This window comes from Miscanthus floridulus, chromosome 10 (genome assembly GCF_019320115.1).
Source record: "Miscanthus floridulus cultivar M001 chromosome 10, ASM1932011v1, whole genome shotgun sequence".
Lineage (NCBI taxonomy): Eukaryota > Viridiplantae > Streptophyta > Magnoliopsida > Poales > Poaceae > Miscanthus > Miscanthus floridulus.
In genome coordinates, this window is record NC_089589.1 from 40,068,981 (window position 1) to 40,081,544 (window position 12,564).

General features: G+C 46.3%; 1 long non-coding RNA gene across 1 annotated transcript; it reads left to right on the top strand.

Annotated features, from left to right (window-relative positions):
- Positions 1-790: 790 nt before the first annotated feature.
- LOC136490064 (uncharacterized) lies at positions 791-3,166 on the top strand. Its single transcript, XR_010767493.1, has 4 exons — positions 791-1,225; positions 1,420-1,579; positions 1,662-1,815; positions 2,912-3,166. It is a non-coding gene; the product is annotated as an uncharacterized lncRNA (long non-coding RNA).
- Positions 3,167-12,564: the final 9,398 nt, after the last annotated feature.

Here is a 12,564-nt window from a genome sequence, read left to right on the forward strand (position 1 = left end):
TTATCATGTTACAACGGTCAGCTATAGATGACTTCAATGATGACTACTTCCTAGTTATTGTTGATTATGCAATTGTTTCATTGACTAGTCGATTTGATCAGCTAAAGGAATTTGAGAAAATATTTGGTTTCTTATTCAATTCGAAAAATTTAAAGTCCTTGGATCATAGTGATCTACGAGACCGTTGCACAACTTTTGTGAATACTTTTTCTCATGACAACAAGTCTGATGTTGAGTTAGATGATTTGTTCTCTGAGTTGAAAGTGTTGCAAGTAACTTTGCCAGATCAGTTGATGTCAGCATATGAGATTCTTCACTTTGTTAAAGTTGCAGATTGCTATCCAAATGCCTCTATTGCATATCGGATTCTGTTAACTATTCCAGTGACAGTAGCATCAGCTGAAAGAAGCTTCTCCAAATTGAAGCTACTGAAAAATTGTTTGAGGTCAACTATGCTATAAGAAAGATTAAATGGTTTGGCTATGTGCAGTATTGAGAAGGATATTTTAGATACAATTGATCTTGAAAGTGTTCTTGAAGATTTTGCATCAAGAAATGCCCCAAGACGTTTTTTTAAAAAGCACTAAAGCACCGTAGTTTTATTTGAGGTAACCATCGTAGTTATTTTGCCGTTTTTTTATCTTCTTTGATGTACTGTTACCTTTTCAAAAAAAATTAAATATATACTATAAATTATATACTTTAATCATCCTATTTAAATATTATATTGCCGGGCCCTTAGCGTTACTTGCCCAGGGGCCATAAAATTTATGGGACGGCCCTGCGCCGCACTTACCCCGTCGCCTGCCACAGCCGTCAAACGACCAAGGCCCGTGTGGAGGAGAGCGGCCTGATCGAGATCCGCGACGGCTCGCTGGAGCCCGAGGCCGTGTAGCGGTGTAGGGGAGTCGCCGACCTCATTGGCGTTGGTGGGGAGCGTGAGTTCGGTTGCGCACAAAGGCCCGGGTAGGATACGATAGCGGCAGAGATCGAGATGCAGCCGTGGACGGCGCCTGCGTGGTGATGGACCTACTCTAGCCCCTGCGCGATGTCGGCGGTGACCTGGATACGGGAGACCCAGGTGCGAAGCCCCTGCCTAGCCCCGCCGCCACCCCGCCCGTACTCATCGATGCAGGATCTGGTACGAAGGATTGGAGGACGACAAATCCGTGATATGCCTGTCGAATCCGCGAGATCCGTAGGGGCAGAAGATGTGTTCGCATAGGTAAGTTCCTTTCGGCTCCCCCTTTGCCTCCTTCGTCGATCTCCTCCTCTTTAGCATTGTTTGCCTCAAATCCACAGTATTATTTACATATCCGCTGGACATTGATAGCTCTTGGTTAGAATGGCCTTTGCTTTTTGCTTTTTTCTTGCATTGTCACCAACTTACCTTATCTTTTATGTTTGTGCCTTGTCCAGTTTATTTTCAAAAGGGATTTGAGATGGTGCCCTATGTTTTACAACTTGAGGACTTCGTTGCTCAATGAGTACTGGTGTGTACCTGATGGCATCCATGCATTAGCTTGTATTCTTGAACACACCAAATTTAGAGAAGCTCACTCTTCAACTCTTTTCTGAGGTACATACTACATTAATTGGCTACTGCTGCATTTTAGATTTGTTACACTTCTTATTGATCCTACATTACTTGTTCACTGCAGGGGCCTAAACATAATGTAGAAATGGAAGGAAGCTTCAGTTCAGCAATGCAATCTGCTGCAATTTCAAAATACCTTAAGATAATGGAAATCAAGTGTGAAGTGGTTGATGAGAGAGTTGCCAAAGTTCTGAAATTCCTGTGCACATTTAACATACGTAAGCTAACTTGAACTGTCCTTGTGCTTCTATATTTCTGACATTTTCAGCAACCTTCATTTTCATGAAAGAATGTTAGCAGTGTAAATTTGATAAAAATAAAAAGAAACTGTAAAATCCTACAATCTACGATACAAATGATAGAGAAATGAAATCCATGCACTACCCTAATACAAAGATACACAGCTCGCCGTGCTGCATGTTCGAGAGAAAAGAAATCCATGCACTAGCCTGGACATTTTGATGTCAGGTGGCATCCACAAAGCAGTACACATAATTATTTTAACTGAATTGCATTGCACTGACAATAGAACAGTTTGTTCAGTTCTTAAATAGTTTTGAATGCTTGACTTGCTAATTAGTTTGTAATGGACAGAAATGACTGAATTGTGGTGTTTTCACTATATGTCACCTTGCCAGTTAGTTCCAAATTGCATCTTCAATATCTGCATTGAATTATTCTAAGTAACTCAAAATGCTGACTTTTTGTCTTGCGCCCTCCCATTTTCTGGAAGGTTCGCCCCCTTCGGGCATCATCTTATCATTGTATATTGCAAATATTAGCATGATACCTTTACACTGAAGCTTTTTTTCTTCGACCCTCTTTTTATTTTTCACTGAAAATACCTTTAAATTTTGTCGTCTTTGGATAAATCAAACTCTGATGTGTTCCGAAAACTAGTGTGCCGAGCACTCTTTTTATCATTATAAGTGAAAAGCTTGTAGCATATCATGGTTGGGAAATTAGGTGTCAAAGAAATCAATGTTTTGGTTCATCGTCAGATTATTTGAACATGCTCATCAGATTGAGATGGATGTCCCTCTTCTCCTGGCTTCCATATTTGTATAGTTCTTTCAAGTAGCTTTTCTTTTCACCCTATTTCCAGCTTTTCCTGCTGGCTTTTCTTGCTCTTTGTACAGGTGTGTGACCTTTTTACATAAAATAAAATTTACAGCAACAGGTGTGTCCCGTGCTTTATTTTCCTCAAAAACCAATTTGAGGTTTTTCAGCACGTCAAATTATCTGTCAAATAGCTGAATTCTTCTACAGATTACATCTTACTCTGAACTTCTTGTGCCTATCTTTTTCATACAGGTTTCAGTTTCTGATTTCACATGTGAGGAAGTATTTGGGCTGTCGTTTGATCTACTGTTGCTCAATATTATGAAACGCTAGGCAAATGTTCGCTACAACATTTGTGGGTAATCTTGTGTCTTGTCAGTGCTAGGCTTCTGATTTTGTGAACATGTAGAACTGTAGCATAAATTGATCAGAACTTGGGTTATTTAAGTTGGATCTGGATCAGTTCATGAGGATTTGTGTTCTCAAAAAAAAGTTCATGAGGATTTGTTGAAATATGTGGACAAATTAATCTGTTCTCACGTGTGCTAATACTTAAATATATTCTCTCTGTTTTCACGTGTGCTATGCTAATACTTAAATGGACATCAGGTAGCAAGACTGGGAAAGAAAAACTGACTTCCATTAGACGTTCGGCAAACTGTATACTCAACACATAAATTGGAATTTTTGCACCTGGCAAGTTTTACCCCTTGATTTTGAGTGAGGACTAATGCAACAGGGCTAGCATGGTCAGTTTGCCGAACGTCTAACGGCCACTCCCCTCCCTCTCTGCCTCACCAGCGCTAGCATGATCCAGCTTTTTTCAAACACAAATTACAAATGTAGATGTCCACAAACACGCACTTAAAGCCTTCGCTTCTACATGAATTTGTTAGCAAATCTTGATATAGACAAAGACAACGCATATGCCTTGCTGCCGATGGGCAATGTTGTGTATTGATAAAATCTTGAATAGATAAGAAAAATATAAACACATGAGACTTAATAGACAAGGTTTCAACCTATGCAACATAAATCAACTGAGCCACACTGAGTTTGCATGGGCCACGATCTTTGACTCCTCGTCACTTCCTTTTTTGTTGGGCTAACTCACCACTAATTCTTGTTGGGCTCCCATTACTAGACGCCCCTCCGCACTACCACCCTCCACTACAGCTACCATTAGTGCCTCATGCAACCTCGAACCTTGATCATCACCAAATCGTTCTTCACCACGGTGGATGGCGTCTCTGCCGCCTCACCATCTTGGTGGTTACTTGCCACTATATTGTTCATATTTCTTTTTGTTTATTATATTTTCATTTCAGTCCCTTTTTGCTTTGCAATTACTTATGACGCTTACGTGACCATTCATTAAGTGGTCTTAAAACAAGTACCACCACTTTGTTCACATTTTCATTTGATTTTCTCATTTATATAGGTTGCATAGTTATGAAGTACATTCATGTTGTTTCTTGCTCCCTTTACCCATTAGTTGTCTTGCATCTGAACCAAAATCTTTATGTTCTCTTCTTTCAGAAATCCAAACCTTGATTTGTTTAGAAAACATTGTTCTCTGCATTGTTCTTGAAGTAGTAGGTGTTTTCTAGTTTAAAGTAGCTATTGTTAGAGCATCTCCGAGCACTGGCGGAGCTCAGTGGCGGCCAACCTTGGCCCTGGCCCCCCTTTGTAACAACGCAGGTTTTCAGATAACCAAAAATCACACCTTAAAAATTTTTCTAAACAAACCCATGCATGGTGAGTGTGCATGCTAGGAAAACCACCCTTGTAGTTGCACAAGTAGAGCCCAAGATAGCATGTTTGAGCATTTGCATTTTAAACAACTTGTGAGTTGCATCTTCTTGATTTTATGTGAGGTGATGTAATAAAATCAACTAAACATTTGTGATAAAACTTGTTGTGTGTGTGTTGCCAACCCCTGGCATTGACCCTAATACCCTAGATGACCCCTAGTGGACCCCATAAGGATGCATACATGCTTGGCAACACATGTATACATGCATAGGAGCTCAAGTGTAGAATAGAAAACAGAAAAGGAATTAGAATAGGGAAGGAAATGGAAATAGGCAAAGCAGCCTTGCGAGAGGAGATCCTAGCTGAAGGACACAATTCCAAGTATTGCATTTACCCGGGTAGCACTAAGATGTATGCAAACTTGAAGAAGCTGTTTTGGTGGAAGAACATGAAGAAGGATATTGCCGGGCATGTCGCCCGATGTGACACCTACAATAGGATCAAGGCCGAACACCAAAGGCCTGTGGGATTACTGAAGCCCCTAGATGTTCCAATGTGGAAGTGGGAGAGCATATCTATGGACTTCATAGTAGGGTTGCCTCGAATCCGGAAGGGTCATGACTATTTGGGTGATTGTCGACAGATTGACCAAGGTAGCTCACTTTGTAGCAGTCAGGATTGACTACCGAGTTGAGAAGCTAGCAGATCTGTATGGGGACAACATTCTCAGACTTCACGGCGCTCCTATTAGTATAGTGTCCGATCGAGGGACACAATGGGTGTCCAAGTTCTGGAAGAGTCTACACAAGGCTATCGGGACTCGACTAGATTACAGCACCGCTTACCGCCCCTAGACAGAGAGAGTGAACAAGATCTTGGAGGACATGCTTAGAGCCTGTGTACTGAAGTACGGATCAGATTGGGAGAAGAGTTTGACTCACGCAGAGTTCTCCTACAATAACAGTTACCAGGCTAGCCTCAAGATGTCACCTTTCGAAGCCCTGTATGGTAGGAAGTGCAAAACACCTCTGATGTGGTCAGAAGTGAGAGAGAGATCGTTCTTTGGCCCAGCAAAGATCAAGGACGCCGAGGAAGGAGTCACCCAAGTGCGAGAGAATATGAGGATTGCCCAGAGCCGAAAGAAGAGCTATGCAGACAACAGGCGGAGAGATCTCGAGTTCAAAGTTGGGGACTATGTCTATCTTAAGGTTTCCCTACTTCGTGGCACTATCAGATTTCATGTAAAAGGGAAGCTAGCACCGAAGTTTGTGGGACCTTATCGGATTTGTCGAGGAGTTGGCAAGCTAGCATACAAGTTGGAGTTACCCAAGGAATTGACTAGAGTGCACCTAGTGTTCCACGTGCCCCAGCTACGCAAGTGTTTGAAGTTACTAGATGTCAGATTGTTTAGCTCCAGCAATGCCTAGCAACGTGATCGCGTAGATTGATCCAGATGGTTGCACACGAGACACAAAGATTTATATTGGTTCAGGCCCCCAGGAAGCGAGTAAAAGTCGTACGTCCAGTTGCTACTTCTTCTTGTATTCGTATGCTTGGTTATAGGGGTTGTTGCTCCTAGCTACGAGGTAGATTGGAATGAGGCGATGCTGTCGTGGTGGACGTGATGATCATGGATCCCTTACCCCTCTTTATATAGGAAGAGTGGTAGGGTTACAACGAGGGCGATCGGCGCTACAGATTGGATTCCTAGTTGGTTACAACAAATCAATTCTATCCTACCATAGTTGTGATGGCGGCAGATATCCTTGATACGTCGTGATCTCCAAGTTGGTAGTTGTGCCTAGTCCTTGCGGGCTTCCTCCTCGGTCGTCCTCTGTTAATGGGCCAGATATATGGTTGATGAGGGTACCCCGGGCCCATATCTCTGACAGTAGCCCCCGTAGGATTTAATGATGGGCTCGTAGAGCTATACCACCTTCGGGTGCTATGAGTCCCTGTAACGTTCGGGTGCCGTAGGTCCTGATGAACACTTCTTGGGTGCCGAGATGCTTGAATACAGTCAGAAGGTCCCGAGTATCGGGACAACTGTGCGTGTTGCACTGACTGGCAGCAATGCCTTCCTGAGTTCCAGGATTCCTCCGGGTGGAAGTCTCCCACCCATTTGAACGCATCGCATGCGCGTCATTGAATCCTATAAAAGATAAGTATAGTGGTGCCTAGGAACCCAAACCATGCCATTTCCCATGCTTTTACTTTACGGAACCCTCTCGATGCTTGAGTGCATTTTTAATGCTAGGCACCCACTCCCCTACCACCATCCTCGAGGCGCTTATTTAAGCAGGGGGTAGGAAGGCCAGTGAGTCTCACCCCTCCTTTCTTCTCCAAATCCCCTTGCCTTAGACGGAGTGTGAGAGTGGCGATTCTGCTTGTGCGCCATGGTTCATGGTGATTTTCGGTGGTCGCGCCGATGCTGGGAGAAAGCTTTCAAGATCGGGTTCCGTAGTGGCCTGGCAGCGGGCGTTCTCCTTGGGTGTTAGAGGAAGTTCTGCGAAGATGGGGAGGAACAATACCATTGGCGGCCCAGGTCACCGAGGAAACGGCGGCCGGGCTCACCGGTGGTCGGCACACAGGAGCTTTCTATGTCGGAGTATCTGTAGGGAATCCTAGAGGGCAAAGGGTGGCTTGCTGTTGCCGGGAAACCTTTTACCCCATAGATCTCAACCTGGGTGCTCTCATGTATTGATTTAGAGGCTTAATGCCACCGAATCGACGTCGTTTGCTCCTCCTCGATGCCGCAGAAGATGGCGCGAGCCACCATCCTCATGGGGCTCCTCTTCTCGGATGTTAGAGGAAGCTCCGTGAGGTGGGACTCCCAAAGGCGTCTTCTGAGCATCGTCCGTGCTCATGAAGGTTGAAGGCAAGGTGAGGGTCAAGGTGGCCCCTTGTCCAACTTCTACGCTTCATGAGATGTCTATCGCTTGAGTGGCGAAGTCAAACTTGTGCTTAGAAGGGTCATCATAACTATAACAGTTTCTGATAGATTTTGGTTATTGTAAACTTGACGATGTAAAGTGCAGCAGAGTTTAATAAAAAATAATGACTTTTGTTGATTTTGAACACTACTACCTAGGTCCCGATTAAATCGGGTGGTTTGAAGATTTTCATTCAGTCGAACCTGACCTTGCATTTTTATGGACCCTCCTTCCCAACCCGATGGGTAGTTAGTATAACTACAGGTTATGCAAGTGACTCGATCTAAAATTTTACTCCGACCAAGTGCGGTCGTTCATGGCTCCTGAAGCCACAATCCTGAAAGCTCAAGGATCACTTGGGCGAATAGCGAACACATGTAAACCTCTGGGGCTGTGGTGTATGATATTCTATCGAGTTAATAACGGGTAGAACAGGTGAACGTCCGCTATCCGAAAGCGGCAAGACAAAGCCTGACTAGTTGGGGCACATCATAAAACTCTTTTTCTAGATTTCAGGAGCTCGTACTTTGGTTGCAGGAATGGGCTGACCAATTTTCCGATTTCCCCTGGAGGGGCACGCGTCCGCTGAAATAAGGTACTTGGAGCTTGTCCGAACATTCGAGAGATTTATGTAGCCTCGAGGCCAGAGGTTTTAGGATCGGCTGGCGACCCTCCTGAACACCCCCTCACTCTAGAAATGGTAGGGTTTGGCTTTCATGATTCTGGGCCAGAATCATCGACTGCACCTACCGCTTTGGTGGGCTACGCTGGGCTTTGGTGGGGCCCAAATGTTGGTCCACCCGGTTTCACCAGCAATTTTAGGCCTTAGGCCCAGGGTCCATAAGGGTTTTTGACTAGTATTAGCCACCCTTATAGGTTAGCCGAGGGTGGAGACGACCTGTCCCTTTGCCACTGCCGACAAAAAGCAGTAGTGCTCACTCCTCTGCTTACCTTGACCTAGCAGACATCGTCACATCTAGATCTCGCTCCCGACAGTCATAGTCATGGTGTCGAGAAAGACCCTGGCCAAGAAAGCCAAAACCATTAGTTCAGTAAGTGAAGAAGATATGGGCTCGAAGAGCAAAGGGGGACGAAGTCCCGTCCCCAATTCTCTGTGGGAGGTGTCGACGGCGACCGAGGAGGACATCAAGAATCTTGTGGTTGGGGGATTCCTGCTGCCAAGGGAGCTTTTGGGTTACTGGTGTGCCCTTAGGCAGGACGTGCCCGCCCCTAATTCTGGTGAGATTGTAGTCTTCATCAACTTCTTTTGCCATGGATTTGGGGTGCCCATCCACTGGTTCGTCCGAGATCTCTGATACCACGACGTGCAGGTACACCACCTGACCCCGAACAGGATTGTGCTTCTAACGATGTTCATTTCCTATTGTGAAGATTTCATGGGGGTCGAACCCCACTGGGCGTTGTTTTATCGTTGCTTCGACATTCTTCCTTAGTCGGACCGGAAGGTCACCAGCAGCCTTTGGATCAAGGATGCCGACAAATCTCCATTCTTTCACATCAATCTCCCTTCCAACATCCTGAATTGGGTGAAGAAGTGGTTTTATGTTTATGACTGCTTGGCTTCGGCCTTTTCCCACAAGCTCCCACCCCTTCTGCCAGCGGCAGAGAAAGAGGAAGTTCCCGAGTCTGATCCGGAAGAGATGGACGAACTCGAGAGTGATCTGTAGGATTACCACCAAAGGAGAGGGGTTACCGGTTAGGCTTGCCTGGCGGCCTTCTTTTGGAGGTGGATCCATCCCCTAAGGGAATGTGCGTCCCTGATGTGCGACTCTCCTGACGCCATCAGTACATTAGGTGATGGTTGTTACCAACAAGGTGCTGGGTCCAAAATCCTAGCTCCTAGGCAAAGACCATCTGGTGGAGCCCCTGAGCTCGAAGCAGAGAGATGATGAGAACTCGGTAAGGTGTCAGCTGTTCGATGATCAGTTGACAACTCGTCCCAATTTCCTCGTGTGACTTGCTCCGTCTTGCAGGATTACCGAAAGTACCGCTCTAGGGCCCCTTTGGAGAAGGTCCAGGAGCAGAGGACCGATGGTGCGGAGACATCAGCCAGTAATGGTGAGATGTCCGCACTTCGAGAGGAGTTGGGTGCCATTGTCCCTGGTCCTCGCCTAGGACATGCCGGTCGTAGCGCGTCGTGTTCAGGCATGCAGACGAGGAGGCACAGGACTGCAGCAGAGTCTGCAAGCACCAATGAGGGGGATGAAGAGCCCAGGCATCGGTAGTGCCAGGTACGTCGGTTATCCTTGGCCAGTCATGGCCTTGGTGTATGTAAATTTGGTTTAGCACGAGTTGTTCGCATGTCGAGGGCTCTAGGGTCACCTAGGCCTGCCAATGATAAGCCATCAGCCGAGACGGTCTTGATCGTTGGCGACTTTGGCCTAAAGGTGGAGTATGTCCCCTTTGAGCAAGGTTCTGGGACCTCGCATAGGTGGTTGAAGAAGCCTACACTGCTGGATGTTCCCAGTGATGGGAACATGTAAGTTCAATTCCTTTCTCTCGTGTTTTTGTCAGGTGTTGAGTTCCCGATGCTTGCTTTTTGGGCGTAGTTCTCGGTTGAAGACCTTATCAACTGAGAGGTTGCCCGAAGCAATCGTGCTAGACAACGCTAGTGAGATCATAGCTCTAGGAGTTCACCCAAACGAGAGTGAGGATTTGAGTATTTCATAGAAGATTTTGGTCACTGTTACCCTTAATGACTTCATGGCTAGTATCATCATAGGCGTGCCACCTTTGGAGGATGCTCGGGAAGATGTTTCTTCGGTGACCCAGGTGGGGCTTGTGCAGGGTGAACCTACTTAGGTTCCTAGCGTGGGTGCCTAAGGGAAAGAGCCTATCATTGAGCTAGTTCACGAGCTTGATCTATCGGGGTCGTCCTTGGAAGTTATTCTAGAGGACGGCCTCAAGAGGGTGTTGCTGCGAATTGACTCTCCTCCGTAGGTGGACGGCGTCTACCTGGTCCTTCTCAGGTTTTGAACCAAATGAGTAGGGGGAGGTCCATCCCTGCAAGCTTTCGACACTAAAGGTGAGAGCTTGTTCGATGATGTCGAGGAACGATGTCGTCTTGTCTTCGACTTTGGGGAGCTGGACGGGATGGCGAAACACACAGATACTTTGTCTGCTACGCTACGAGGCCTGGCCGATGCCGTGAAGACCAAGAGCATCTCGGCTGTGGATTCCCTTAGCGCTACCCTAGAGGTATGATCCGCGTCGGGAGTTCCAGCCCCCGAGCACCGAACTGGTGGTTGCACCTAGGCGAGTGTCACCCTTGGTTTATACTCAGGGCCACGCAGTGGACCCGATGGGTCTGGCCCCTAAGTCTTTGGTTGATTCGTTCTAAATGAAGCTAAGACTTATGTTGTCTTACTCTTGTAGTATCTTCAGAAGAATTCCTCAGCCAAGTCCGCTTTCATCCTGGAGAGATTCTCTCGGCCGGGCGATGAAGCAAGAGAGAGGTGGCGGCCCTGAAGCACCATTAGGATGAGGCCCAAGGTAGGGTTTCTACTAGGACCTTGAAAGCATCTAGGCCCCTAGTTGGGTTTCGGTGATTAATGACAATACGTGATTACTGTGACTAACGTGTGTTTTGCAGAGGCAATTAAGTCAGGTCACGGTAATGGAGATCGATTGGGCAATTATGGTTGTCATGCCCCTACGATGGAAATCGTTTTGGTTTTCAAAGGATGGACGACAAGGTTAAGGATGGACTAGTTCTAAGTGTCGATTGGAGTTGGAGAGACACTTAGAGTAGTTTAGGACTTTGTTTTTCCTTTGGCCGTACTATTAAGGGGGGTATGGACGCGTAGCTTGACCTAGGTGAGTCTAGTGAGTTAGGTGTGGTGCACACTTGTTAAAACTAGCGCTAGGTAGCTCCAAAACAGCCCTTAGATCCGATGGAGCAAACTTCATTCACATATGATCGAGAGTTGGAAGTGAATGGAGGGTCAAATATTGACCGGACGCTGGCGCAGAGTCTGGTCAGTTCATTTGACCAAGGTGAAAACGTCTGGCGCGACCGGACGCTGAGAGGTGAAGTGACCGGACGCTGAGAGCCTACGTTCGGTCGACTCCAGTAAGGTTCCAGAGAGGGAAAATCACGACCGGACGCTGGCCAGCGTCCAGTCACACTGTAACACTAGAGTTCGGGGTGTACTGATCGGAGCGTCCGGTCAACATGACCGGAGCGTCCGGTCACCCCATAGAGGCACATAACGGTTCATTTTTCAGCCCATGTTATAAATACCACCTCTACTCGTGTGTGGGGGTACTTTTGCTCATTCCAACAGCTGAGAAACACCTTAGAGAGTGCCAAGAAGAGCAAGGTCCTAGTGAGGTGATTGAGATTTGAGAATCCCAAAGAGAGACCTCATTAGTGAGATCAAGAGTAGCAAAGTGTGCATCCACCCTTCTCATTAGGCTTGTCGTGGTCAAGTGAGAGTTCGTGCTTGTTACTCTTGGTGATCGCCATCACCTAGACAGCTTGGTGGTGATTGGGAGCTTGGTGATCATCCGGAGAGCTTGTGGATGACCCAACTCAAGTTGTGAGCGGTTGTGGGTGATTCACCGCGATGGAGTGTCAAAGAATCAATCCGTAGAGAGCACTTGATCCTTGCACGGATCAAGGGGGAGCTACACCCTTGCGCGGGTGCTCCAACGAGGACTAGTGGGGAGTGGCGACTCTTTGATACCTCGGCAAAACATCGCCGCGTTCCTCCTTCTCTATTTACTTTGAGCATTTACTTTGAGCATTTCAATTCTTGTCTTTACATTCATAGAATTGCCATGCTAGAGTAGGATTGGAACTTAGGTTGTAAGTCTTTTGTGCGGTAGAACAATTAGAAACACTTTTTAGGCACAAGGGGTTAATTGGGCTAACCATATGATTTAATTATTGCAAAGAAATTTGTAATTAGCCCAATTCACCCCCCTCTTGGGCATCTTGATCCTTTTAGACCTTTCTCCTTAATGTTTGGTGAGGCTTGTAAAACCTTCATTACCTTTTCAGCTGCTGTCGAGGCTATTATCGGGCTATCTCGAGAGAAGGATGCTTTCTGTGTCTCTGGCTCCACATACTGGAGGGAGAGGGAGAAGCGGGCACTTGCTCAGGAAGAGACAGAGAAGCTCTAGAAGCAGATCCAAGGTGCATTTGTTTTCGGCAATGAATCGTGTTACGATTGTATGCGGATTTTGGACTGA